This window comes from Rousettus aegyptiacus, unplaced genomic scaffold (assembly GCF_014176215.1).
Source record: "Rousettus aegyptiacus isolate mRouAeg1 unplaced genomic scaffold, mRouAeg1.p scaffold_m13_p_8, whole genome shotgun sequence".
Lineage (NCBI taxonomy): Eukaryota > Metazoa > Chordata > Mammalia > Chiroptera > Pteropodidae > Rousettus > Rousettus aegyptiacus.
Window position 1 is genome coordinate 45,659,265 of NW_023416311.1, and position 23,521 is coordinate 45,682,785.

A 23,521-nucleotide genomic window follows, 5' to 3' on the forward strand; every position below is an offset into this window, starting at 1 on the left:
AGTTTTTTAACCTCTAGTCTCTCTTCTCCAAAGACCCATTTAGTCCAACTCATTTCAACTACCCCTACTATTGCCCATAGCCTAAATCCAAAACTGGTCTATCTCTGCAATGGTATATTTTAATATTCTAGTTTTAGGCCATAACCTACTATATTCCATCTCTCTGGAGTCTTAACTGCTTCAATATTCTCTCTTTTCTAAGGTGAACATGCCACTTATCAACCATAATTGGGATACTTTTAAGTGTGAAAGGGATGCTATTCTTTATTATGCCAGGAAAAAAGGTGTAAGCCTAGACTGTCCCACACAAAATAGGGCATATTGCCCTCCTACTTCTTTCCCAACACATACTGAATCACTTTCCCTGACTCTCTGACTCTCTGTCTTTCTACGACTATACTAAGGACCTATAACTCTGACTCAACCCTTGTTCACTTCCACTGGCTGTTTTTTTAAAAGCTTAGCCAACTCTTACTAGTATTTCAAGATTGTGCTTATATCACCTCCTCCAGGCAGCCTTCTCTACCTCTGCAATTTGTTATCACAGCACTAAGTAATGACAGGGTCCTATTCACAACTATATCCTCATGTTTCTCACACGTCAGGCATATAGATGTATACCCATAGATGTACTCAATAAATCTTAAAATTCTACTCTAATTATCCCTCATGTGTTTATTCAAAAATGTATTACATTAAAAAATGACAGCTTTCATAATTTCATATAGATTAAATAAGTCAAAAAGAGACATTTCTAAATTAACACATAGCATTCATACCAAAAAAAAAAAAAAAACTAGCAGGTATTTTTCTCATCCTTAGCTTTTTAAGTTTTATTTCCCTCAAAATTTGATTACTCCAGTTTATGACTTTTATTCTCTGCTAGTTCTGTCCATTTATATATCCAACAAATCTTGGAATTACATGGAGCATAAGTAGAAATCAAAGGATAAACAGGAAAAGCAAATTTCAAAACATATATCAAATGATAGTATTTTGAAAATTATAAACTATAAACGTGCATTGTCTTAAATGTATATATTTTAAAACTCCAAATTGATACACATCAAACTTTTATCACTACTTCTGAACAGTGAGACTTACAATAGTGAGAAGAATGTCACTTTCTACTTTATATACCTCTAGCTTGCATTTTTATCATAAGCATGTATTCAATTTATAATGTAAGAATGATAAAAAGAAAAGACTTCCCAAAGAGTTTCTTTTAAGACTGAGGATTAAGAAGATAAATATCAAATTTCATATATAGAATGTTTAACATTAAAAATTATTTCTTCTTCGATAAAAACTCTCAGCAAAGTGGTAACAGAGGGAGCATACCTGAACATAATAAAGGCCATATATGACAAACCCACAGCTAACATCATACTCACCAGTGAAAAGCTAAAAGCATTTTCCTTAAGATCAAGAACAAGATATCTAATTCTATGTTGAATAAAAGACATCCAAATTGAAAAGAAAAAAGTAAAACTATCATTTGCAGGTGACATACTATATAGAGAGAACCCTAAGTATTCCACTAAAAAAAACTATTAGCACTGATAAATGAATTCAGTCAAGTAGCAAGATTCAAAATTAATATTAAGAAATCTATTGCATTTTCATACACCAATAACAAATTATTAGAAAGAGAAATTAAGAAAAAATCCTCTTTGCAATTGCATCAAAAAAATAAAATACCTAGGAATTAATTTAACCAAGAAACTGAAAGTCCTGTACTCAAAAAAATTATAAAATATTAAAGAAAGAAACTGAAGAAGATACAAATAAATGGAAGCATATAACACGCTCATGAGTAGGAAGAATTAACATCGTTAAAACATTCATACTACCTAAAGCAATCTATAGATTCAATGCAATCCTTATCAAAATATCAATGGCATTTTTCAGAAAACTAGAACAAATATTCCTAAAATTTATATATGAAACCACTACAGACCCCAAATAGCCACAGCAATCTTGAGAAAGAAGAACATAGTTGAAGGTATAACGATACTTGATATCACACTATACCATAAAGCTATAGTAATCAAAACAGCACGGTACTGGCATAAAAACAGACACACAGATCAATGGAACAGAATAGAAAACCCAGAAATAAACCCATGCCTATATGGTCAATTAATCTATGACAAAGGAGGTAAGAATATACAATGGGGTAAAAACAGTCTATTCAATAAATGGTATTGGGAAAGCTGGAAAGACACATGAAAAAAATAAAACTAAACCATCTTCTTACACCATATATAAGAATAAACTCAAAATAAAGACTTAAAATGTAAGATCTGAAACCATAAAGCTACCAGAAGAAAACATAGGCAGTAAACTCTGAGACATTGCTCTTAGTAATATTTTTTCTGATATACCTCCTTGGGCAAGGAAAACAAAAGAAAAAACAAATGGGACTACATCAAACTAAAAAGTTTTTGCACAGCAATGGAAACCGTCAACGGGGTGAAAAGACAACCTACTGAATGGGAAAAGATACTCGCCAATGATACATTTGATAAGGAGTTACTATTCAAAATTTATAAAGAACTTAGGCAACTCAACACCAAAAAAAAAAACTAACAATCCAATTTTAAAATTGGCAGAGGACCTGAATAGACATTTCTCCAAAGAGGACATACAGATGGCCAACAGACATATGAAAAGATGCTCAATGTCATTCATCATCAGAGAAATGCAAATTAAAACCACAATGAGATATCACCTCACACCTGTCAGAATGGCTATCATCTTAACTCTCTTAACAACTGTCAAGCATATAATACAGTACTATTCTCAATTATAATCACCAGCTGTGCATTAGATCCCCAGATTTTATTTATCTCATAGCTGGTAGTTTGTACCCTTTGACCAGCCCCCTTCCCATTTACCCCATTACCCAGCCCCTGGCAACCAGCATTCTACTTTCTAGTTAAATAAATTTGGCTTTTTAAGATTCCACATATAAGAACATACTATTTGTCTTTCCCTTGTTCAACTTATTTCACTCCACTATTCCTTCTAATTAGAATGCTTTCCCCACCAAAAACACTACCCGCCCACCACCTCACACACACGCACTACCCACTCTTGAAATCACTTCTTCTCATACTTAGGTCTCATCTTAAATATCAGCTCTTAATAGTAGCCTTTTGTGACCACCCAATCTCAAATAGCTCCTTATCTCTAAATTATTTGGGTTTTTTGCTTTTTTTCAAAAAGTGTATTACAATTCATAATTATTTTGTCAGTTTATTTTAAACCTATCCCCCACCCCCGACAACATAAGCTGTAAGAATAGGATATCCAGCTTATTCACCATTATATCCCAGAAAGCAGCAAATCGTCTGATACTTAATAGAAGCATATCAATGTGCATCAAATAAATAAATGAAGTAGTAAATGAACATATGACCATATTAGACAATGGGACTAATAATGTTATTAATAGAAATACAGAAACCAGAGGAGGAACAAGTGTTTAGGAAGAAAACTAAGATATACTGAGTTTGGTGCCTGGCAGTTGAAAATATAGAACCAGTGGGCACACCAGTTAGGAGAGAAATAGATTGGAATATTACTGATTATAAGAGTTAATTGAAAAAAATAATTATTACATCACAAATGAGATAGAATTCAGGAGAATAAATGACAAGTAAAACATAAATAAGACAAATATAAAATGACTGTAGCCTGCCTCGGTAGGAGAATAATCTAACATAAACACTGCAAAATCAAGAAAAAACTGTTTCATAGTGTCAAAGGAAAAAAATAATATACATTTTTAATAGTAATTTACAAAGAAGAGTAGAATAATCCTACCTTATTACTATTCATTGCTGGTCATATCTTAGCTAAAGTAGGAGGTCCATGTTGAAGGATTACACACTAGAGATGACGAAGACACTTGTGAAAACGTTCAGTGAAGTCTCACGGAAATGACCATAAAGCTAGCCAGAAAACATGAGCTGAAAGAAGAAATTCAAGTAGTCAGAACTGTACACCACAGAGAAAAAAGTGAACATGTATACATGGAGTATAGTAGGCTGCTACCGGAAATCAACCGGGCAGTTTCTCTCATTCATCACATAAAGAACAAGAATGCATTACTTTCTTGTCTATCCTCTGCTTACTCTCTCCCCCCTTTTTTCCAAAAGTTTCCCAATGAATACTGTATCTTAGCTTCTCCCCTAACCTATTCCCTCAGTTTTGAATGGGTAATTCATATTTTCCTCTGTAGAGGGGCAGGTGAGAGGTAGGCAGGGGTAGAGGTGATCAAATATTTTATAACAAAAGAAAATTGAACTTTGGATGATGAACACACAATGCAATATACATGATATATTATTGAATTATACACTGGAAACCTATTTTATTAGCCAATGTCACCCCAATAATTTTAATTTAAAAAGTTAAATATAAAAAATATTATATCCTGAAAAAGTAATTACTATGTGAGGAAAACTTTGTAAAAGTTGAAGGTTTGGGAAACATTCTCTCGGCACAGGCATATATCTCTAACGTACTTTAGTCTGCCAAAGCATGACTCTTTCATCAGCTATTCTCACAATCCTTGAAACTAGAATTTCTAAGATGTTTCTTGGTCACTGGCTCCTTTATCATGATGTCAATATATGCAATTTATAACTCTGTCACAGTTTCTCATTTTTTGCCTCATGACCTTATATTTCTAATCTTAACCTCACACAGCTTATAATCAACTCTCTTCTTTCAAGCTCCTCTTTTTTGTTTGCCTATTGTTTTCTGCCATTTCCCCTCCTTGACTTTCACATGAATCAGAGAACATTTCATAGATGTTACCAATAAGATTACTCCTTTCCTTCTGGTCAGGAAACTGCCCAAACACTGAGTCAGGAATATCTTCCAAGTCTTCCACTCTTCTAAGCTTTTTACCCATTTCCAAAGGGTTCCTTCTTTTCCCCCTGACAACCATTTTATTCTCTTCTGGATTTGGCAAGGTTCTCAATGCAAGAATTGGCTGGAAATCTAATCTACATATAATGAAAGTGTTATTACATCCGTCTTCTTCCACTAAACTGTGATATGATTGAAGACAAGGATTGTTATCTTAATATTCTACACAATACCTGGAACACTAACCACCAAACAAGTGATTACTGAATGAATGAAATTCCAAGGTGAATTACGGCTTTCTCTGACTTGTATACTTTGGTGTAAAGCAAGGTTTTAATGAGAGTTGTTATATTAAATGATAAAATTCAGTACTTAAAATATTTAAATATGAAAATTTTAATCATGACTTCTTTTATACTGCTTTTAATAGAGTACCTTCAGTTAAACTCCCCAGATATAGAATAGTAAATAATATTACTTATAAATATTTCCAAAGAACAAAATCTAGTGAATGTGTACCTAAATGTACACATTACATATGTTATCTAATTCCATTGTAAAGACAGACCACAAAATTACTGGAAAGTACAATTGGATTTGAATTTTTTTAGCCTCTCTTCTCTATCGGCAAACACAGCTGAGAGTTATCTAGCATTCCATATTCTGGTCTCCCGGTGTGATATAAAAGAGTTATTTTCAAAGACTTAAAAACAAGAAAAACAACTATTCAACTGGGATTCCACCACGCCCAACATTGAACAGTATCCAATCAAAGCTTCCATGCGTTATTTATGTGTCACTCTCCAACTTGTCTCTTCTATAACTTTTATTTTTCAGTGAAAAAGTATTTTTATACATGGTACTGAAAATATTTGGGTTAAAAACAAGTAACGATTTCCTTGATAGCATCTTCGAATGTAGCATTTCTTTGCTCAACCTACTATAAAACTATGACTAAAAATTATACTCCTTGTATTGCTTCAAAGGGATTATTAGCCTTATCAGAACTCAGCAAAGGTGTCTACAGATAGGTTAAAAATGTATAACTGCTTTCTGGTGCATCTTAATCTTCCTCACCAACTTTCCCAACTACACAGTTTACTATCTTTAGCTCCTACCCATAGACAAACATAGTTTCTATTCCTTAAATGTGCTTCTCTTCCCAACTAGGACTACAGTGAGGCAAGAGAAGAACCCAGGGTAAAAATGTAAGGAGATATTCACTCTCAGGGTCACGCAAGTGCCACCCTGAAGTTGCATGACCCTAAAAGGGAGTACACCGTACATTTTGTATCCTACGCACCTCTACTCTTACTTCTCTAGTATGTAACATCCCAATTCTGATAAACCAAAATCTAATTTTGATAAACCAAATATATAAAAATTAAGCAATAAATTTAAATATAATTTTATATCCATTTAAAATCACAGTTTCAAAGAAAAATCTCTTGTTCACAATATGATATTAGGTGAAAAATAGATGAGGCAGGAATACCTACAGACAATAAGATTAATTTTTTTTTAAATGAGCATGAGTTGCATGTGCATGTAAGTCACAGACCTGCATTGTTCTTTAACTTCCCTTCTCTTGGTAGTGGCATTTCAATTTTCTTCTGTTGAACTACCTTTCGCTTACTCTCAATCCATGTAGTGTGGGTGGCACTAATCACCCCCACTCTCAGTCCCCTGAAATGAGCACAAAGTTCTTGGAACAGGTACATGAGTCAGGTCTGGACAATCAGCATATTCTCTCTCCCAAGCAAAAGTTCAGGAATGGGTTTGTAACCCAATTGAACTAATAAACCTCAATCCCAAAATTTTTGTAGGAATTAGTCAGAAAGCTCACTTTTTCAGCTGACGTTGGTAAAATGAAAGAACATGGAAAGTACCTATCTGGCAGTGAGCCAAACCCAGAGAAAAGAAGAAACAAGAGATGGGGAGAAAAGAACATTCTGGAAAGATTTAGCCCCTAGAGCTAATCACACCTGAGCTCAGGTGAATTCAGTTGTGAACAGATGTATATGCTGCAATTTTAGAATTACTACTGGGAAACAATTCTCTCTGGATTTCTCAAGTTCCTGCACAATCAGACCTTCCTGAACAAAAGGTACTACAAGGGTTTTTGCATTAATAGACAGTCTTGTAAACTAGAGATAGTGTATCCCTAAAGATAGAAACCTCCCATGAGCTTTGGAGACATAAAACCCTCCCCTTCCCTCAGAGATATTTACTTATATTCTTTTTTAAAAAACTTGTATTTCTTGTTACTTTATATGTTTCATTTATATTTACCTATATTCTAGTATAATAAACCTAGACACTTTCCCCTTTTCCCCTGGAAAGATTTGCCTAATGAGTAATCTCTCTCCCTCTGCAGGGTATTCTCAGTCCCATAGGTGTTTCAGATTTAATAGTTACATGAGTCAATAAATTATTTTTTATGTATTAATTCTTTCAACAAATATTTCCTGACAGCCTACTAAGCTATGTGCCATGCATTTTTCCACACAACAAAACAGACAAAAATTCCTATCCTCACAGAGATTATGTTCTAGAGAGGAAACAAAATAGAAAATAAATAAGTAAAAGACACAGTATTCAGTTGTGATTATAAAGAAAGAAAAGACAGAAAAAGGTAAGAAGTATGTGGGAGGTAGGAGATTTCAAATTTCAGTTAAGTGATCAAATGCTTTACAGATGAAGTGATATTTGAGCAAGGACTTAAAGGAGATGAAGAAGTAAGTCTTATGGATATCTGGAGAAGAGCATTCCAGGCCAGGGGAATAGTAAGTGCAAAGCACCTATTTAAGAGAGAACAAGGATGCCTGTTCTGAGCAAATGGTAAAGACAACAGAAAAATCTGAGGTCAGAGAAAGATCCTGCATGAAGGAGGGAGAAGAGGACCATAAAACTGGCTCATTTGAAGGCCCTGAGCTTGTACTCTGAGTTACATGGGAAGCCACTGAAAGATTCTGAGCTAAGTGACATGATATCTTTTCAAAAGGATGACACTAATATTCTAAGGCTAATAATATTCTGAGAGCAACAGTAGTAGCAGGAAGGCTTATTAGAAGTTATGTGGAAAGAGAGAGAGGACAGTGCTGAACCAGAGTGACCTAAATAGACATAGTGAGAAGTGGTTAGATTTCAGATATATTTGGAAGCCTACAGAGTATGATGAAAGATTGTGTGAGAGAAGTAAAAGAAAATGAGTTAAGAATAAGTTCAAGGTTTGGAATCTGAGGAAAAAACTTTGTTCAAGGATAGGTGGTAAATGCATTAGAAGTTGTAAGTAGATCTGCATTATGTTAGGTGAGAGCATTTTTTTTTTCAGGGTGTATATGTAAGAAGGGCATGTTTGTACATTGGGAGGATTACAGTGAATATCTTTTGGTTATGTTTCCCAACATCCACTCCCCCTTCACAATGGTCACAGAACCTCCCTTTTCTTTCAGTGACCCACCCGCCCACCCTGACTTTCTGTCCATGTGCTTCAGACCATGTGGTTGACTACACTTCTTCTTCCAAGTTCCAATACTTAGTACCTGATCTAGATATGACCAATCATCATATGTTATCCTACTGACCACAGGGTCAAGGATGGAAATACGACCCAATTCATTTAATGAGATGCAATCCCAGGACTTATGCTAAAACTGTGAGTAAGAAAAGCTCTTTTTATGTTGGGTTTGCTAAACTGAAAGTAAGCCTGGAGTCATCAGAGAGCCCCACATGGATAAAGCCTATGTGAAAGTATATCTGTTAAGAAGCTAGTCAGATCTGAGCAGCAGGGGGAACAAAGAAATAGGGGCCCATCTATAGACTGCCCAAATAATATCCCGATAGTAGAATTCCAGGTATGCACACTAGGCAGTTAGCTATACAGCAGCCAGGTGTCAATCAAAATGACCTCACTTGCCAATCACCTACAAATGCCTTTGGAACCACCCCATAATAGCAGACATTCCCAATTCTGGGCCCTTTATGCCCTTCTGAGCTCTCCTTCTTTTTGCTCCCCCTTTTTGCCTTTCTGGATGTTCTTTTTGCCCTCTTGTTGTGGTTGTTATTACAGCACTCTGTTGCAGCTCTCATTGCTGGGACCATGTACCTCCTTGGGGCATGCTTTGTTTTTTCTAAAATATATTTTCATAAAACTATTAAATCTCAATGATCTGTGACTCTTCACTGCCATCATTTGAGGAAGAATCAAGAAAAAATGCTAACTACAAGTCTGCGCCATTGTTATCCCTCTTGCTCCCCCCTACCATTGAGGCGACATCAAATTCCTATCAGAATCAACGGTGACATATCTAACACACACACAAAAAGGTCACTGAGTCTGTCCTGTGGCCATTGTTTGAGCTCACTGAATCCATCCGTACCTGCAGAGAGTATACTCCTGAGTGCCCATTGCCCTGAACTAGTATGAGTAAGGTTTTGGTCTCGTACAACTGAAAGAAATAGAAAAATCTAATATTATTACTAGTTATCAGATGACACTGACATGTTTTCAAATGAAAAAACTCTAAAGCCATAGGAATTAAATTATTTGCCTAAAGTCATACAACTAATTACCGGTAGCACATAGGCAGGTCTGGTTCTAACATCCATGCTCTTTTTACTACTCCAGAGAATAACATCATACTCTCTCTCAGAAAAAGTCTGAAACTCCTCTATGCTTTATAATTATCTGTAACCAAAAGGTAAGTTCTTACATGGAGTGAGTACTCTATTGATATGTGTTGAATGACCAAAAAAAAAAGGAAGAATCATATGCCTTCTGGCTCTCTATCCCGTTCCTGCAACGACTCGCCTCTTGTGTGACGCAGAACATTTCTGCATTGTTGTTATAATGTAGGCTACCTCAGGGACATGTCTATTTCTTTACCATCTTCATCCTTTTTCAAATACCTTATTACTGTCTGTAACAGCAAGTATCTCTAAGCTAGGCCACTTCAATCCCAGAATGCCAGTTTAGTCACAAGGTAAATCAAAATCCAAAATACAAACAGGAATCAGAATTTTAGAAAGAGGCCATCGTCAAGGTCTAGCTATCATTCTGTTATAATTAATTGTGAAACTCACAAAGGACACCTACTTTATCCTGTGATATACTATTGTTAATATTGTAACAACTACTTTAACTTGTACAAAGTAGCAGATATCTATAAATAGCAAATCTCTTTCAAATATTATTGTGAGGGTGAGAGAGAAGGGAAGTAAAACAGGATTTATGAATATAAGGTCTCTGATATTTTCAAGAAATCTGTCTAAGAACTATGAGGACTGTTGTCAGAGCTAGAACACTCAATAACAATGTTTCACAGGTCAACTTTTATTTCCCTAGAAGGTGTGGTGGATTGATTCACATCTAGATAGGAGTGACTGGATTCAACATTCCATCTTTAAAAGTATTCAAAAATTTCTGTTTTCTGGCTAAGATCCACTACTTTCTTGGGCCTCTACTTTTTCTTCACTTTTAGCAGCTGACTTGCTTTTCCAGGAATTTCTTTTTTTTTACAAAGAAACAACATTTTATCACTTCATAAAAGTTATAATATAGAATAATCTCAAACAGAGAACAAGTCATGACAACATGTGGACATTTAGTAGTTAACTAGGGTCATGCATATATCTTAGGGTCTCACTTCCAATAAGAAGAATTCATTTCAACAAAACTGCAAATATTTTAACATGGACCTTTAGAGTCATTCTCAAATAGTTAAAACTAATGTTAGATCCATTTAGATACTTACTATTTGTATTTATTTCAGGTTTAGCAATAAAAAGACCTCGATTCAAATCCCAGGTTTCACTTCATAGAAGGGTCTCCTTGGATAAACATGTAACCTGAGATTGGTTCCAGATAACAAAAAGATAATATGTACAAACTACCCAATTTGCAGGGTTGTCAAATAAATAAAAATAAATATGCAAAGGGTCTAGAACTTTTAGAGGGCATTAAACAAATATTAATGCCCCTCCCTATAATAATATCTGAAGCCACATAATTTACCATAAAATTTTAATGACAAAATCTATTTCTACCTTAGCAGTTAAAATGTTGAGGAAGGGTGAAAAAAAGAAATATTCATAAACAAATAATCATGCAAATGTAATATGTTACTATATCTGTCATACACATGTGACAAAAATTTCTCTTAGATGACGTACACAGATACATATTTCTGACTGTATATATATACATATATATATACACACACACATGCACCTCATCTGTAAGAGAAAATCAGCCTCCTGCTTTATAAAATGTTTCTTTTATACATGAATCTAGATAAAGATCTTCATACTTAGTCCAACAGAATTGTTTATAAATAATTGTAATAGTAATCTAACAAGTTATTTGCCATTAATAATTATCTGAGACAACTGCATTGTTTAGTTATTTTTTCTTACTATACTATTGCCAACTCATTCAATACATATAAAGAAAAAAGGCCTGACAAAGTAATGGTATATAACCAGAACATATAAATTTGGAGTAAATTCAGAATGGATATGAAACGTGAGAGTGACTGGATCTGTGTCATGAGAAAGTGATTCTGAAAAATGTTTCCTTTGCTCTTAACGAAAGCAAAATTTGCAAAATATCAGTGAAAGGCGAAATGATGATTAACCTATATAAGAATGTATACAGGAAATGTGATTCTGAAGGAAATATAATTCAGGATAAAGTCAGGACACTGTATAAACGTTTTCATGAAGAGGTGGTGTGGCTGCTTGAGTGGCTTCTAGGCCGATTGTTACCAAAACTGATTACTGGTAGAAGAAGAGTCAGATACATTTTTCTTTGTATGAGGTAAAATTAACAAAAGAGTCTTCAAAACTGAGAGGAGAAGCTTGAGAAATCCTTCCAAGTAAGACTTTTGGAGAGCCGAAGGGACAAACTACAGAAGTGTTCAACTCCAAGGAGAAAACATATCCAAGAAACAGCAACAAGCATCAAGCATTACAGTGACCAAGAACTAACTCTTCCACTTTGTGACAATGAAGAAGTCTTCGTGATTAAGCCAGAAATATTCTTTTGCTCTGCAAACTCCAGGACATGAGAGTCAAAAATAAGAACCTTTCCATGTTTGATAATGATGTAATACAGTCACCCAGCCTCCATTTTGAAAGCAAAAAAAAAAAAAAAAAAAAAGGTTTAACAACTCTTATGATTCGAGTCCTATTATAAAATTAAGGGTCTGAAGGGATCACTTAAATTTTTCAATTAATTTGACTGTATTATATGGAGGTAGTTATATCTTAGATCTACGAAAATTTCGAAAAATACCTGCTAATGTCAAGGGTTTAATGGACATAGTTTTACTAAGTCTTTATTTTTAACTGTATGTTATATATACCACATCCACAAAGGATGAGCTATTTAAAAGCAATCTCATTCATAGAGATGTAATTTTAAAAATTCTTTTCTGACTGAGCCAATGTAAAAAGCATTTTTATATACTAAACACCTAGAATATAAATATTCAAGTATTAAGAGTGTCCCCTTCTCCTAAGACCATTTGTCCCATTACGGAAATGCTTTTTCTGCAAGTAAAATAATTTATACTGGAAAACTAACTTCAATTTTTCTACAAGAATTAGTGTTATTATTTTAACAATAAAGACCGTGGTGCCATTAGTCAAATATTTTTAATTGTCTATTATCAATTGCTCTGATTTTTAAACTTAAGACTCTTCATCAACCATTAATATAAAATTAGTCATCTTTTCTTCTATAGCATTACAGGATTGGAGTGAAGAGGCATTCCTTTCAGGGAAATGTGTAACCTAGGTCTCGACTGTAGTACTTACTTATAAGGTATTTCTCAACTATTTGTTACTAATATTAGTTACACACATTTTTTTAATACTCGCTTTCCTCAATAAATCAGAGTAAATTCAAGTTTATCCCTATAATGATGTCATTTTCAACTACACGTATTCTGATATGCTTTCTTGGGCAGGAGAGAACAAGATGGAATCACAGAGAGCATGCTAGGAAACCGTACATCAGTATACATCACACACGTAAACATCTTCTTGTACTGGATGGGAAAAAATATTGGGAATCTCTGACTTAGATGACAAAATCTTTGTTTTACTGCAAGATAAATGAATAAGGACTATCTGGTTCTACTCCTAACTCTTCATTCAGTTCAGTGCTTGCTTCACAACACCCAATAACTACATAAAGCTGGTCTGTGCATTTAAATCATGTGTGTTCTTCAAACAAAACAGAAACAAACTCGTAGATACAGAGAACAAATTGATGATTGCCAGATTGGAGAAGTTGGGAGGAATAGACGAAAAAGAGAAGGAATAAGTAGTACAAACTGGCAGTTACTAAATAGTCACCGGGAATACATTCAATAATACTTTAATAACTGTGTATTGATGATGTCAGATGGGTACTAGACTTACTGGGTTGATCACTTTATAAGTTACATAAATTTCTAACAGTTATGCTATATACCTGAAACTAATGTTAATATTGAATGTCAAACTGTCATTTTGAAAAAATTTTTAAAGAATATTTGTTAAATCCTGTAGAGAATTGGTAATTAACCTTACATGTGAAATATAAATAAATAGTGTTCTTTAAGAATTAAAACTTTATACTTATAGAATACACAGTCTGAAAAAGGTATATTTATAAAATAGTATTCCTTAAAAAATAATCATATATATCTGTAGCAGGCAGAAAGAATTCAAATAAGAGTTTTATGAATTATTACATTTGAAAATAGTTTAAGTTTTAAAGATTAAGTGAAAAAAGGTTTAAGATGGGGAGAAAAAGGAGTTAGAGATTTAAGAAAGCAATACTCCGCTCTTCTGTACCACTTTTAAGGAAATATTTGTGGTTTAAGTGAAAGGAATTTTGGGAAACCATCCAACAAAAGATGATAATCTAAGGTGAAAGAAAAATAATTCAGGAATTCAGACAAACTGGACATACTTTGAGGTGAAAAGCATTTAAATTTCTGATTATCCCAACGGAGATACACTAAGCGAAGAACTATAAAGGAGCTAATTATTTGCTCTGTCTGTACAAATGTAAATGTCAATTTAAGTAAACTTAATGTACATTATTTTAATTTCCAAAGTCTAAAATTTAAGGACTTTTAGGATGATAGAATAAGCACAGTGACAGCGGGAGAGACAAAATTAAAGCTATGATGTGAGAAACTGGATCTGGAAATTGAAGACTTCCTAGATTCAGGCGTTTTACCTAGATTGTCTCATTTCTTCTTCATAACAACCTTTTGAGGCAATTTTATCATCCTCATTTTACAGATGAGAAAACTATGGTTTAAAGAAATTAAGTAATTTGTCCAAAATCACCCAGAAGAAAATTCTGATTTCTGACTGAAATCCAGATTACCTGGTTCAAAAAAAAAAATTAATCATCTTCTTTCATTACACCCTGTGACCTCGCAAGAAATAACTACATCAAAATTGTCAGTCTTTTAATTAAAAACTTCTAAAGAAGGAGACAATATCAAGCTTATAGTAAGTGCTCATGACGTATAATCCAAAAATTAGTCATAGTTTCATAAGTATATATAAATGTTTAAGAAATAATTCTAAATCATGACTATAAATTTTTAAAGCTAAATATGAAATATTCAAAAAATGAAATCTAAAAATTTTTGTAGAAGGGCACTAAGTAAACTTCATCTTACCTATTTTGAATTAAAAAAATAAAAAGAACTTGAGAGGCCCCATATTTTGTCAGCCAGAAAGTAGTTTTATATGGATAACTAGTATTATATTTATACTTATGATTTAAGAAAATGTAGATAATAGCTTGAGTCTGATTCTTTTGTTCCCATATGTACTCTATTCTTTTCCATATTTCTTCCAGCTCTAAGGACCCTCTTCTAATTTAGGGTAACTAAGTCTCAAGTTCAAGAACTCCTGAAAGTTTATATGCAAGTGAAGAGATACTGCAATGAAAACTATTAAAGTGTAATTATTGGTAGTATTACAGAATAAACAAACATTTTGGTTATTTTCTAAAGCATTAACTATCATGGAATTGTTAACTCCTCTATAGTTTCACTGAATTTATGCTAAAGCATTTAACTTTTATAATAAAAATGAAAATAGGAAAGGAAGAAAAGGAAAGGAGGGAGGGAACCTACAACGTTGATTTAAAAATCTCTAAACATTTCAGTCTCCCAAGTTCCAAAACTGTGATAGCTTGTTCCCTTTAATCTCTCAGTGATGTGGTAAATTAACCATCTATAAGCATGCCAAAGTCAAATGAGATATGGAAAAATAATGAGGTAATCCAAAGGTCTATAAATTCCGAGACAGCCCTTAACTGCAATATTAAAGAATTATAAAAATGAGATAAGTATAAAAAACAGATTTCAGGTAAACTAAAACTGAAAAGGAGGATTCAAATACCTAAAGAGGAGTGCAAGACTTTCTTAATTATGGAAAAATTACAAATAAATGCATATGTGAACTTATAACCATTTCTTATTCTATTATTATAAACTGAAGTTCTATATTAAAATATTCCTTTAGCAACAGCATGAAACAACACTCACCAAAGTCTTGAGTCCTATCAAAACACTGACTTAAATCTCTCTAATTACTTCATTTTCCATGAAATAGTTCTACTTGAAAAAGCTCCCATTTGTAAGCTTTCTTTCCGTTACAAATATACGTCCTTATTCCAAAACGATGTATTTAGATTGATCTAATTTCTCAAGTATGTTATCGAACATTGCATAACTAATAGTCTCTTGTACGTGTCTTCAAAAAAAGGTGCTCATTTAAAAATCAAGCACAAAATTAGAACCTATTAACACAGGAGTCCAATTTTCAAACAAAACTTTTATTTGTATAACGAGTTCATTAGATTTTTTTTTTTTTTACTATCAAAATGCCATTTATTCATCCAGGCCTTGATTTACAAATATGACAACTTCCCACTCACTCACAAAATTGCTTTAGAATAGTGTTTTCTAAACACTATTTCCATCTACAAATGGAAATAAGCACCTTACATTATTTTGGTATGAGATATATTTATGCTGGTTTTCAAACTTAATCATTTCAGTTCCTCTGTTCCTTAATATTTACTATGTAGCAACTGTCTTGAAAATGTTATTGCTGTGTAGGTAGTTGGGGAGTTACTGTACATTCAACTTGTCTGCATTGTTTGAAATTTCTCATAGTAAACTACTAGAGAAAAGAAATGTCAAATTTGAAATGGTTACTGACCAGACTTATAACTATCTAACAGCTGAAGATCAAATGAAAGTGATTCGTCTACCAAATGTCTGGATTATTTCTTCCAAACTAGACAGCAACCTTTGTAGTGTAGAAACTCCATTAACTAGACCCTAAATAATTTTACACAGTATATATTTAATGCTGCCAGTTATCAGTGCAGAAGAGAAACAAAGGTCTTTCATGGAATAAAACAGAGAAAACGTTTCCATGTATCCTATGTACTCTCAGTATAGTCCCAATAACTCTGGAAGCAGAATTCCCTTGGCTCAAGAGTACTAGATGGAAAGATTTCTTAGATTACAAAAGATACACTCAGATTTCCTTTGCATTAACTGACAAACATGTGGCTCTGCACAAATATGTCTGACTACATAGGTATACTAGGACTACAATACTGCACTAGCAAAATAATTACATTTGCAATACATTTTTAAAAATTTTATTCCCATTCCGCATTTTATTAAAATTTTATTCCCATTCTAGTATGTAATCACTACAATAGTTTTGATCTATTCTCATTTTTTCCGTTACACTTTTACATACAGTGACTCCCACTGAGAATTTTTTTATCTTAAAATATCTGGAGAAACGGAGAGATGGTATTACCCCCTTTAGAGCCGTTGATGTGAAAGTAACAGTGAGATCACTATGATTACAAGTAGCTTCTTACCAACTAAAAAGATTAAGGCTTTTTTAAAAACTATAAAGCTTATGAAGTTGCAAGGCTACCAGACTTAATAATTATTTTCAGATTTGGGATTGCACAGCACTAGGTAACATCACAAATGTACAAAGTAAAAAGCGACAACTTCACAGTTAACTCCTTAATTTGTGCACGACGTAACCCTACGGTACTAATACCAACCCTATTAGCGTGTTTTGGAAATTTGATAGTAAGGGAGACTTTAAAGCAGAAGGCTGACCCAAAGGTGCCTCCGAACACGTCCTTAACTCAAAACGGCAAACAGAACAGAGCAGAAATTGTCCCGGCTGCACCAGCTTCAAACTTCAGTTTATCACTTGACTGTCTCTTCGAGGTCATCTCTGACCAAGACAGGCGCAGGGACAGAAGCTGAGATATAGAAGCGGGAGGTGGAGAAGCTGAACTACGGGAATCCTGCGGTCGGACTGTGGGGGTCAAGGAACACTGTCGGGCCCCAATGGTAGGAAGGGGCTAAGAGGAACACCTAGGGGTTGCGGATGGCCGCCGCACTCTGAGGGCCACGCCAGGAGAGAAGAGGATGCGGGCGTGATGGGCGGTCCTCACAGTCCCCTACACCGCCTCACACCCTGCAGCCCCCAGACTCAGCGACGGGGCGGGGCCGTGGCGCGCCCGCCTCAGCCCTTTCGCGCCGGCACCCGCCCCCTCAGCCTCCCGTCCCGGGTGGATGGGAGGGGCGGACCTCGCCGGGCTGGGTGGGCAAAGCCCCAACCCTGAATGCTCCGCCGCGGGCGGAGGACGGGCGGGAGACCCCGCAGCCTGGGGCTGGAGTGGGGGGGTGGCGGAGGAAGAGCCTTCGGCGCAGCCGCCGCAGCCCAGGGCTCAGGGTCCAGCGCCCCTCTGCGGGCAGGGAGCGTTGCCCCCGTTCTCGGCGGGCCTTCCCTCCTATTCCCCCGGCCCCCTGGCGTTGCCCCGGGCAACAGCGCCCGCAGCCGGCGGCGCGAAACTCACTTACCTAGAACCTGACAAGCAGGAGCCCCTCGGACACGGGAGCCAGTCACCACCCCGCGTCACGGGGGCCGCCACAGCCAATGGGCGCCGCTGTCAGGAACCTCTGCGGCCAATCCAGCTGCTCGCCGGTCTCCGGGCTCCCTCGAGGCCTCAGCCAATGGGCACAAGCGGAAGGCGGGCGCCTGACGCCCGCGCCCCTAACCCCCTCCTCCACCACCTCCCAGGAGGCGGGGCGCGGCCGATTGGCCGGGGTCCCCGAGGGGTGGGACTCGGGCTCTAGGCCTGAAGGCCCGCGCGGACCGGGGGCTGCGGGCGCGGCGAGTGGAGGCGTGGAGCTCCGCCCGCCGCCCTGTGGGCCCGCTCCCCCGTTCGGGTGGGTCCCGCGGTCCTCCCGTTTGAGCTGCTCTTTCGTCCCTGTAACCCGCTCCTCTCGAGCCGGCGTCCACTGCTGTCGCGGTGGGAATGAGGGCGGGATGGGCCGGAGGCGGACGGCGGCGTCACAGGAAACTTTGGGAGACTCGCCTGGCCGCGGCCGGGAAGTGGCCGGCCGGGCCGGGGGTGATAAGCTGGGGCGGCCTGGAAGGGACTCCCCGACGGATCGGCAGCGCGAAAGGAATTCAGAGGGTGGGGACGGAGGCGTGATTAAAATGTTAACTGTGCCCGCGGGGTGCTGGGTGATCCTGGGAGCTGAAATCTCCGGGAACGGAAGCTGCTATGGGGAGGTGTACCCCCGCCCCCCGACCCGCACCACCACCACTAAATACGCATTTTTTTCACCCTCAGAATCAGTCACTATTTCCTGTGCATTTGATTTCCATCAGTTGTAACGTTCATTCCTTTAGAATGGTTTTAAGCTTCTCCAGTCGACTATGAGTGCCTTAAAGGCAGGAACTGTGTCTCATTCCTGTAATTCCCAGTGCCTGAGACTGTCTTTAAAAAAAAAGATTAGACGCTCTATCACGCAGTGCTAGAATTGTAATAGATCCTGTTTAAAAGCGTACAGCTGATTCTGTGAGTGGGCCTAATAGTCCTTCAAAGTCTATAATGCGTGAAGAACCCAAATTGATTTACTCTTCCAATAAGGGCTGTTTTCTGAATGTCTTTCGTCAAAAGAATTTAGTGGAAAATGAGTAATGTGAGCTAAACAAAGATAACTAGGTGATCTGTAACGGTATGATAGGTATTATTAGTCACTATTCAAGGGTGTGTTCCTGTAGCCGACTTTTTAAAACTGTATATCATGTATTTCGGTTGAACCACATTCTTTGCCTTGAGCAAATCTAACTTCCACCAATCCCATCTCCACCCTACACCCCTTTAAAGCTTTTGAGTTACCTGGGAGCCAAAGGAGAAGGGTGAATTTTTTTTTTTTTCCAAATAGGGTTATTTATCTGACCGCAGTGAAAGCCCTACACATAGAAAAACGTAAATTATAAATTGGACTTTTCTTGTCTATAGTTTCAAGATCGAAGAACCCAAAACATGTTGTAAAGACAAGTTTTAAAATAAGAGGCTTCAGTCTCCCCGTTAAACATGGAGAAAGAGATTTTCTGTCTCAGAGCATTTACCTTAGAAAACTTGTTGGATACTTTCTCCTCTCTTTAAAATGTATATAAATCCTTTTGAAAACTAAACAGGTCTCCTGTCAGCTAGACTTTGGTAAGCTTTAGTTCCCAGGAATGTCTTCTCAGGGACATGGGAGCTATCACCTTGAAATGTAAATGTCAAGATAGATAGCAGATTTGAATGAACAAATAAATGTGTGTATACATAATGGAATATTATTAATTCCTAAAAAAGAAGAAAATTTGCCATTTGCAATAACACGAATAGACCTTGAAGACATTATGCTAAATAAAATAAGTCAAAGAAACATAAATACCATATGATCTCTCTAATACGTGGAATTAAAAAACCTCATGAATATAAAGAACAGATTTGTAGTTTCAGGGAGTGGGAGTTGCAACGGACGAAGGGGGTCAAAAGGTACAAACTTCCAGTTATAAATAAGTCATGAGGATGTAAGGTACAGCATAGTGACATAGTTAACAATACTATATTGCATATTTGAAAGTTGCTAAGTAAATCTTAAGAGTCCTCCTCAGAAGTTTAAAAAAAATTGTAAGTATGTACGGCGATGGATATTGATTAGATGTATTGAGGTGACCATTTCACAATATATACAAATATTGAAACCCATATGTTATATGTCAATTATACTTCAATAAAAGAAAGAGAGCTAGTACGCTATCTCCCAGTTTCTGTGGGAAAGTATAGAAGCCTAACTTCAGTGGGTAAATTACTCCAAGTTGCAAAACTACCTTATGTCATTAAGATATGAGAAGTTTGTTTTTCCTCTAGATAAAGCTATTTAGCTAACACAGATGGTCACCCCAATTACCAAATAAAGTTAAGATGAATTGTGTGTGCAAATGGTATTGTCAAGGCCTCTTACTTGAGGGACTAGTCATTACTTTTAAAAAACATGTATGGATTGAATCTGCATGGCTATGAAAAGAGGGAGGTTTCTTTCTGTCTTTGCAATCTCTTTGCTGATTACCTATAATACTCATCACATTCTAGTTTGACACTTATTCAATAAGTTTTTTTTTATTTCAGCACTACCTCTGTGGCAAAGATTTCTAGATTGGGAGATTTTGTTTGTAATTCTACTTCCCCATCAATACTTATGCCCAAAATATTGAGAATACAAAGTTAAAGAAAGTAATTACTTTTTAGTTTTTAATTTATTCTTGAAAATGATCTCACATGAGGTGATACCTTAACACAAACTACGAATACATCCTAAAAGACAGAAATGATAATAAAGTTAATGTTTGATATGTGTTCTGTAGTGACTGTTAACTGAACGAACAGCCTATGTGGGGGAGGAGGGGAACACACCTTAAAATAGAAAATAAATTTTCTATAATATTAAATTGTGTGACATATGTCACATCAATATGAATGAAATCAATGGATGTTTGTGCATTAAATGGTTTAATAAAGCCAAAATACAACTTTGGGAATTGCTTCACCAAGGCACAGCTTTTCTAAGAACCTTAGGATTTCTCTGCCTTCATACAAGGGAATCTAAATCTGGAAAGATGTGGTTGGTAAATTAGTTATTACATATATGCAGAAAGTAACTTTAAATAAAGATCTGATAGTTAAAATAGAACTGTTTGATATACATTGTTTGTGTTTTAAGGAACTCAAATCTCTGAAAACAGCAAGACTCTTTCCAGTTCAACAGTTCTCTCTGTTATTTATTCACTCAAGAAACTTAAAAACTTCCTGCCATATGCCAAGCACTGTGCTAAGAAATGCAATTTGCATGAATGTACTTGAGGTAAATTAATGTAGCAAAAACCTATGCTGCATTTTTGAAAATGATAACAATTATAGCAACTTCAGTTTAAAAGTTTCTCTTTATTATAATTATCACTTTGCATTGCAACACATTTAACAAGCACTTTATTTCACCTGATTTCAAATATACTGTGCAATTTCCTTATATCTTATAAATGTAGGGAGAATATAGAAGAATAAAGGATAATAATTTCCTGCCTAGATGATCCATGGGCTTCATAAAATACTAACCACCCCCATAGGGCCTGGAGGAACATATATTTCAGTTGAAGTTGTTAGCATAGGATTTAATAAATTCATCTATCAGTAAAATTTAGATCTATACCAAGTATTACCATGATGTTTGAAATGCCACAGAGATGCCTAGCTATAGATAAATACCAATTTTTGTCTGATCTAATAACATTGCTTACCTGGACAAATGAAATCAATAATGTGGATGTCAAACCTTAGGCAATTAGTAAAAAATGACTTTAAAATTCTTCCTTTATCCTATCTCTTCACATCCCCGCCTCCCCATTTTCCTGTTTAATAGTTTCTCATAATAAGCTTAAAGAAAAATCTTAGCTGTAGGCCATCTAATTCATACCATACCTATCCCTCTCAGGAGTAGGTAAACCCTCAGAACACTTCTCAACCAAGCCTCTAGGAAACACACTGCCTCAACCCAATTCAGAAACAATTAAGATTTATTTCCTGGCAGGGGAGAACTAGAGAAGTTCTGGTCTTGAAGAAATTAAGATTGCTGAGAATGTGGTAAGGTGTCTTATTGCACAATTGATTAAAAGGAATAAGTGAAAGTCTGTATACTAAACTATAAAATTTTCTCTGCTACTTGACTCCTATAATGGTGGTTTCCAGATTTATATCCTGTGGAAGGGATATTGAAAGATTCCTTTCCAGGGAAACCAATTTGCCCAAGGAAAATTTTTTGGATATGGGTGATGAGGGGCAGAGGTCTTCCAACAGTGTCATCCCTACCTAATCATATCAAAAATAAGGTCTGCCAAATTATAAGTTCCAGCCATACAGGTAGCTTCTCTCACTCTTAAATATAAATAGACATCTGGGGATCATCATACTTTTGAGAAAAACCACAGTCATAAAAATCAGACACTAAAACAAAAAAAGTAGGGGTTGGAGGAGAGAGTCGAACATAACCAACCATAGCAGGAGAATATTTCAGAATTATGAGTGATATCCTTAAAGAAGATCTTTGAATGAAAACAGGATGTTACTTTTTAAAAGAAATATTCAAAGAATAAAATGAGCTTTCAGAAGTCAAAAAAATTTAAAATTCAATAGCAGATGGTAAAATGAAGTTGAGAAGTCTCAAAATAAGAACAAATGGCAAATAGTTGAAAAATATGACAGAAAAGAGAATTTAGGATCAATCAAGACGATTGTACATCCAACCTATGGAAGTTTCCAAAAGAGAAAAGGATGTGAGTAGGGGTGTGGTGGAATTATCAAAAAAAGACACTTTCCGAGAACTGAAAGAAGTGTTTCCAGATTGAAATGGATCTAATGAGTGCCTTGAATGAAATTTTAAAAAGTACCTTGAATGAATGAAAAAGACTCACAGAAAGACACGTAATTCATGTCAGAAGAGCAAAGATGAAGAAAAATCCCCAAATGCTTCAGATAGAATAATAAACAGATTGAAGACAAAAGATCAAGCATAATAATAATGGCACTGGACTTTATAATAATGATAGTGGAGACTAGAGTAAAATACAGAAATACCAATAAATTCCAAAAGGAAAATTATTTACAATCTAGAATTCTCTATAAACCCACTCAATCAAGTCTCAGAGCAGAATGATAGTATTCTCAGACATACAAGATTTCAAAAAAAATTTTTCCCTGTGGAACCTGTTCTCAAAAAGGTACTTGAAGATGGTTTCCACCAAAAGAGGGATTTAAAAAAGAGAGATGAAGAAATGCATCAATACCGGAGAAAGAAAAGAGATTACCTGGAATGATGGTGAAGGAAATTTCCAGGATAACACTTGTATGACAGGCCTAAAAAGCAGTGAGTACAGACTGAGGCAGAAGAATGGAAGTCTCCAGAACTGATACCTTCAAGAAAAAAAGTGGGATCATAAAATTATCAATGTATTTCACCATACAAAAAGATGTGTTAATGTTATAACACAATTTGGAGATGACTTAAGAGTAGACATACACTGTGGAAAACGGTATGGAGATTCCTCAAAAAACTAAGAATAGATCTGCCATACCAGCAATTCCTCTACTGGGTATTAATCCCCAAAGACTTAAAAATTCATATCTGAAAAGATATTTGCACACCGATGTTCATAGCAGCATTAT

General features: G+C 35.9%; 1 protein-coding gene across 7 annotated transcripts in view; it reads right to left on the reverse strand.

Annotated features, from left to right (window-relative positions):
- The window catches only part of FER (FER tyrosine kinase), a 367,914-nt gene extending 349,842 nt beyond the window's left edge, over positions 1-18,072 (reverse strand). For 2 of the 7 annotated variants that reach the window (XR_001595948.2, XM_036225811.1), the window contains exons 1-2: positions 17,820-18,064; positions 3,832-3,977 (exon numbers count right to left, since the gene is read on the reverse strand). The gene's annotated coding sequence lies outside the window, so the exon portion shown is untranslated. Of the gene's footprint in view, positions 1-3,831; positions 3,978-17,819 lie in introns of all 7 variants that reach the window. The other 5 variants (XM_016137229.2, XM_016137230.2, XM_016137233.2 and 2 more) reach the window with 4 other exon arrangements.
- Positions 18,073-23,521: the final 5,449 nt, after the last annotated feature.